Here is a 6,945-nt window from a genome sequence, read left to right on the forward strand (position 1 = left end):
TGCGGTACGAAAAAAAAAGTTGCAATTGGGCAAACCGATCAAAGTTGATAAGATTGAAGGTGATGGAAATTGTCTATTAGGTTGCTGCAAAAATAATCTCGTTTTTCATATTTTATATTTTTGGATGAATTTTTGAATAAATTTATTATTGGCAGACGTCATGCTATGTTATTTAAAAGCGCGTTTTTCGCTTGATCTAGTTATCGTATTGCTTTTGTTTTATAATAATTTAGTCATTTTTTACAGGACGTCAAATCTATCATGGACAAGAGACAAATTCGCACGATTTTTCTGTTCCAGTTCAAGATGGGCCGAAAAGCTGCCGAGACAGCTCGCGATATAACAACGGAATTGGGCCCAGAAACCACTAACGAACGTATGGCACAGTGGTGGTTCAAAAAATTTCGCAGCGGTGAGCCTTGAAGATGAATAGGGTCGCGGACGCCCGTCTGAGATTGATGACGATCAATTGAGAGCCTTAATCGAAGCCGACCCGCGCAAAACCATACGAGAGGTTGCGGAAGAACTCAACGTTCATAACTCAACAGTTGATCGCCACCTGAAGCAAATAGGAAAGTCAAAAAAGCTTAGCAAATGGGTGCCGCACGAACTGAACGAAAATCAAAAAAATCGTCGTTTTGAGGTATCGTTTGCTCTTCTTCTGCGCAACAAAAACGATCCGTTTCTCGACCGGATCGTGACGTGTGATGAGAAATGGATCCTCTACGACAACCGACGACGTTCCGCGCAGTGGTTGGACCGCGATAAGGCCCCACAGCACTTCCCGAAGCTGAATCTCCACCAAAAGAAGGTTATGGTGACTGTTTGGTGGTCTGCAGCCGGTCTCATCCACCACAGCTTCCTGAATCCTGGCGAGACGATTACGGCAGAGAAGTACTGCCAGCAAATCGACGAAATGCATCAAAAGCTCCGATGTATGTGCCCGAGATTGGTCAATATGAAGGGACCAATTCTCCTCCACGACAACGCCCGGCCGCACGTCGCACAACCGACCCTGCAGGAGTTGAACGCATTGGGCTACGAAACTCTGCCTCATCCACCATACTCACCGGACCTCTCGCCCACCGACTACCACTTTTTCAAGCATCTCGACAACTTCCTCCACGAGAAATGCTTTAAAAGCCAAGACGATGTCAAAACGACCTTTGATGACTTCATCGCTTCCAGGACTTCGGAATTTTACGCTACCGGCATAAATAAACTTGTTTCTCGTTGGCAAAAATGTGTTGATTGTAATGGTTCTTATTTCGATTAATAAAGTTTATTCTATGCTGAGTTATGTTTGTTCAAAGTTAACGGTTGAAAAACGAGATTATTTTTGCAGCAACCTAATATTTCGAGCCTTAAGTCAGGAAGTTTGTCTAAGTCAAGAGTTTTACAAAATAGTGCATCAACTAGCAATTGATACTCTTTAAAAATATGAAATATAGAATCACTGATGTATTTCAAAACTGATTTTGAATATTTGTTTATATATTAAAATCAGTTTTAAAGTACATCAGTGATTCAAAAATGAACAATGACGAAATATGGTGCACTGATGTCGATATATATGCAATAGGAACTGCTTTGGATACACCGATTGCTGTTTACTAAAAAACTCCTGAAGCTTTTATTTTTTCGTGGTATTTTCACAAACCTCTTTTTCAAGATACAAATAGTTTTAGACTAATGTAAATAAAAGAAACCGACCAAATAGTTTATCTTCAAAATACTGATGTTCATTACGATAGAGTTGTAGCTCTTGCTTGATTTTTGTTCACATTAAGTTGGGTTTTGTTGGCTATTTCTATTGTATATAATTCCATTTTTTATTGACTTTGTTTAAAGATTATTTTGACTATTCTTGTAAATCCAGAATATTATGCAATTTATCTTTCTAAAACTAATCATGGACTGGTTTTTAACTCTCTTGGTTTATTATCTCCGTTTTTAACTTTTGATAATGTTTTAGCAAGCAAGAAATTAAAATTAGCGAGGTTAATTTAAAATACTATGGAAATTAACTATTTTCTGAAAAGGCTTTCATTGAAACCCTCTCAATTTTTTATTTATTTTCAATAGTTTAGATTTGTTTTTTAAACAACAAAATTATTAGATTTTGAAAAACTTTAGCAATTTCTTGTCATGCAGTTGGTTGACTTCATTGCCCTCATTTTATTTGAATCACTTCCCTCATTTTGGTTGACCTCTTTTCCTTCATTTTTTCTTAAACACACCTGTTTTGATTTTAAAAAAATGACAACATAGATTACCAATTAGTCAATCAACCTTTACTCAGATCGGTAATCTTCTAAAATACTGCCTTTATCATTGACAGGTAGGGTGGTTAAACAACTACGAAGTTTTAGTGGCCAATAGCATGTCTAGGAACCTAGAAGTTTTACTAAATGAAAAAATAAAATGCAGATAAATTTTGTGCCTCAATTATAGTCACGTTTTACATAAAACCGTAATGAAGTCAACTTAAGAAAAGGCAAACTCTGAAAAAAAAACAACCCAAATTACATGTTGGCAAAGGTAGTAGGATCACGTAAACCCTCAAAGGTAATCTTCTTAGTCAAATCCATGAAGGACATCCTTTTATAAAAACTCTATTAGAGTATAATTATCATATAATCTTATTAAAGTTATGAAAGATTAATAAGTTTATATAAGTATTTTCTTTTTCTTTTGCCGTTAGTATATAATACCTGAGTTAAGTGTTTGATACCTTGCCGGTAGAAATTACTGTAAAGTGATTTATACCTAGGCAGCGAGCACTGTACAGTGTTTGTTACCTTCGGTACGACTTACTATATAGTGTGCGCTATTGTTAAGTCTATCCTGACAACTACACGGGGCTTCTCAATATGCTCTTTTCTTACGGTGTTTCGGATAATATATTTGGGACTATCGAATTCTTCCTTACCATTCGTAGTATTAAAATTATCTTCAACGGACAGCACTCTTCTTCATATCCTTTAACTTTAGTGATTTTTCAAGGTTCTACACTTAACTCAATCAGTATATATACTCGATGTACTTAATATACACGATGAATCATCTTCTAGGTTAACTCTCAATTCCAATCTTTTTTGGAAACCATATATCAAATCCATGGCAAAATCAGTATCTGCTAAGGTTGCATCACTTTATTGTGCTTGCCACTTTCTTACTCCGGACTCTATTCTTTATTTCTATAAATCTCATATCCGTTCTTGTATGGATATTAATGCCATATCATCGAATGATGCCTTTTTTCTTTTAGACCAGGTGCAAAACGCATTGTAAACATAGTTGAACCTGCTCTGGCAGTCAACCTTTAACCATTGCTACATCTTCAAAATATTGTTTCTCTTTCTCTCTTCTAGAAATACTATAATAGACGCTGCTCTAGACAGATAGCGTCTTTTGTGCCATCTACTGAGAGTCGTTCTCGTGTTACTCGTTATTCAATTAAGTCTCATTCTTTTTTCTGCGACTGCTCCTTAGTGTTCCGAAAATTGTTATTTTTTTAGTTTTTGTCTATAACATCAGTTCTTTGGGACTTGCTTCATTCATCTTGTTTTCCTGATTCGTGTAATTTACAAGTCATCTATTATTTGTTATCTTGCTTAATAAACTTTATATTTTCTCTTGCAGTAACTTCAAGCTCCAATAGTGATTGCTTGCAGCCTTGCTGGAAGTGAAAATGTTTAAAAAAAAAATGTTTAAAAGATATTTATTTTCAAAATTGAAAAAAAGAGAAGCACCTCATTTTTAAATCTTGGAAGCTAAAAATTTTTGACTTTGGTTTTTTAATCCAGATTATTAAACAAGGGTTTTAAAAGCAAAACCATTTTTTTTTGTTAACAATAACGCGTTAAATGTTTTAATGATTCAAATGAGGATTTGTTTAAATTATCACACTTAAGACATCTTATTGTTAGGTGCTCTTAAAAACTGTTTCAAGAAACGGATCTTAAATTCCAATGATGTAATGTTACGGTTACCAATAATTGAGGCGTTTTTGGTAGAATATATACATATTGTGCAAAAAACGTTTTTTAAGCAATAGGAATATGTAATGGTAATATGAAAAGGGAAACACGTAAGTTATTGTACACATTAAAATTTTCGTCTTAAGTTATGTATGTTTACTGTTCTTGCCCAGCAGAACTGAGTGGACATTGTAACCATGTAAAGGCTTTATTGTTAACATTAGCTGATTATCTATGCAATCTCTTAAAAGTTTTGATTAAAATTAAACAAAAAAGGCAACTGGCCGTCCCTGGTAGAAAAATATAAGTAAAACTTCAATGAAAAGTATAAGTAGAAACGAATTCAATTGTTAAGAGAGAGACTAATAATCGTGGTATACACTTTACATTGTATAACCCTTGACTCTTTTTAATGAACGTTACATGAGCTTAAAAGTATAAGAATTGCAAAATATCTTATTGAAGTTGACTAAAAAATTAGGTTCCTTATGTTGTGCCACCCAATTACACTTACAAATAAGTAAATACAAGATTTGGTCAAATTCTAAGAGGCTCACCGCTTAGTATGCATTTATATGTTTTGGAACCACATTTTGAAATAAATTTAAATATTCAAAAATATCTAAATAAGAATATGCTATAGAAGAACCAGAAATTATATTGGAATATTTACCCCTAAACGATATAAGTAATGACTATAATGACATCATTCCAACTTTAACATTTTTTTTGAAAAAAAAATTATTTAAAAAAAGAAAAGTTACATATCTAGAGGTAAAAGATATTGAAAAAACAAGAGTTTTACAAAATTTATAAGATAATTGGCTTGTAATACAAAAAAACAAAATTAAAGGCAAAAACTTTGACAGTCTAATATTCAAATTTACACAAAAATATAATTTATGCATTTTCTATAAATATTTACTTCTTTGTGACAAAATTTATATTAATTTTTATACAATAACAAGTTTTAAGTTTTAAAGCTTCTGTTGATAGATTACATTAAAATTGTCTACTCCTACTTGTCGTCGAATGTTATTAAGTATTCAAATCCACAATTAAGGGTTGCTTTAAGAAAAAGTAAACAAGTTTGTCCTATTTCTGTTTATTATACCAAGCATTTTACCACATTGGAACACAGTAGTATGACCTCTACCATCACTTTTTAGCTGCTTAGATCAAGTTTTAGTGAAACCCATTTTAACATTCTCTTCTGCAACTGACAGACTTATTCTTTCTTATCCAAATTTTTAAGTTCCTATTTTAAAATAATAATCATAAACAAAAATTTAAAGACTAACAACAATAAACAATTAGACAAAAAAGAGCATCATGTTCCTAAAAAAAACTTTTGAGAAGAAAAAAAAAAAATTTGTTCAAGTGTTAAATTTTGAAACTTTACATTTTGTTATGGTTCGCCTCGATTTCAGGTAGCCGCAACATTTAATTATTGGAATTCGGGATTTGTCTACTTTTTGCATTAAAATCACTCAAATCAAACAATAAACAGTCGAAGTTTGAAAGTTTGATTGTGCTAGTCGAAGTTTGATCTTACTGGTCTCTCTAAGCTTGAAAAATAGAGAAACCATTTATATCTGCAGCAGTGATACCATGGAGTTCAGCTTATACATTTCGTTTAGTTTTTTTAATTGCATTAAATGATTGCTACAAAATGCTATTCAACAAAAAAAATATAATTGCACCTGTAAACTTTATTATAAAGTGCAGTTTTATGAACTATTTCCGCAATCAAAAATGCAAATATGACGTTTGCACGATTAGAGTTTAAAAATTTTATTTGTTGCCGTAAATCGGGTAATAATGAAAATAAATTATTTTTTTATAAAACAAATTGCATTTTTTTAAAACTAAAGAATACAAATAGAAAAACCAAATAGAAGATCCAACGAAATATAACAAAACTGCATACATATTTAAAAATGACCAATTTTGCACTTATCATAAATTGACTAATGGCCACAGATATATTTTTTTTATATTATGTTAAAATAATATTCCGAAAGATTATTTTTATATTTTATCCTGTTTCCGCACTTGTATGGTTTGGACAGCTTTCCGAAATGCTCTTTCTAAATTTATGGAATGGTTAAAGAAACTTTTTCTTATTATATAAAATGATTTCCTTTTAATTTTATACAATTTCTTTTTTTGAGTTTTCTATTACTGTTTAATATTTTTTTTAAATGTTTAGGATTAAGATGCCACCTTGAATGCAGCGATTCTTTTACTGCCAAGATTATTTAAGGAATCAATTGGTTGCTTAGTCATATTTGATAACCAGCCAATACAGATTACGCCAAAAATTATATAATTGATAAATGACAAAAACACTGAAAATGACAACTAAAAATGCAGTGTTTTATTGGACAGGTGTGAAATAATCAGACATCATAACAATGTTGATGTGTGTTTTTTGTTTTCTATTTCATTTATAGTATTGATTAAACATGAAAAACCATTTTTAATTTTGAGCAAATTGTATTTGTTTTGACAAACGAAGAACATCCTGCAACGGCATACAGAATGATAAATACTTTAAATACAATTATAGTATATTACGTCTGATAACGATCTATTCTATTTAGATATTAAAACAATGAAAAAACGTTGATATTATAAGGTTACATTTATTTATGTTTTAAATGGAGTGGCTTCATTTTTTAAAATGAAATGTCAATATATTTAATTTCTATATAAAAAGTTCGAGTTATCCAAGGAAATTTGGTAATAGGGGATAAAAAAATGTTTCCACTTAACGAAGCTCGAGCTATCTGAGGTTCCAGATAAACTTTAATAGTAATCGATTGGATGTTTTCAAGGAACCAAATGAAACAGTTCGCGATAGTAAAGTTCGAGTTAACCGGTATGCATATTTTTAAACCCCATATTTAGGTTCAAAATAGGCAGAAATGTGAAAAATCTGATTCGCTGATTCTGAAAG

At 31.7% G+C, this 6,945-nt stretch overlaps 1 pseudogene; it reads left to right on the plus strand.

Moving 5' to 3' along the window:
* Positions 1-228: 228 nt before the first annotated feature.
* On the plus strand, positions 229-1,349 carry LOC136085437 (histone-lysine N-methyltransferase SETMAR-like; annotated as a pseudogene).
* The last annotated feature ends 5,596 nt before the right edge of the window (positions 1,350-6,945 follow it).

The sequence above is a fragment of the Hydra vulgaris genome, chromosome 09 (genome assembly GCF_038396675.1).
Source record: "Hydra vulgaris chromosome 09, alternate assembly HydraT2T_AEP".
Taxonomy (NCBI): Eukaryota; Metazoa; Cnidaria; class Hydrozoa; order Anthoathecata; family Hydridae; genus Hydra; species Hydra vulgaris.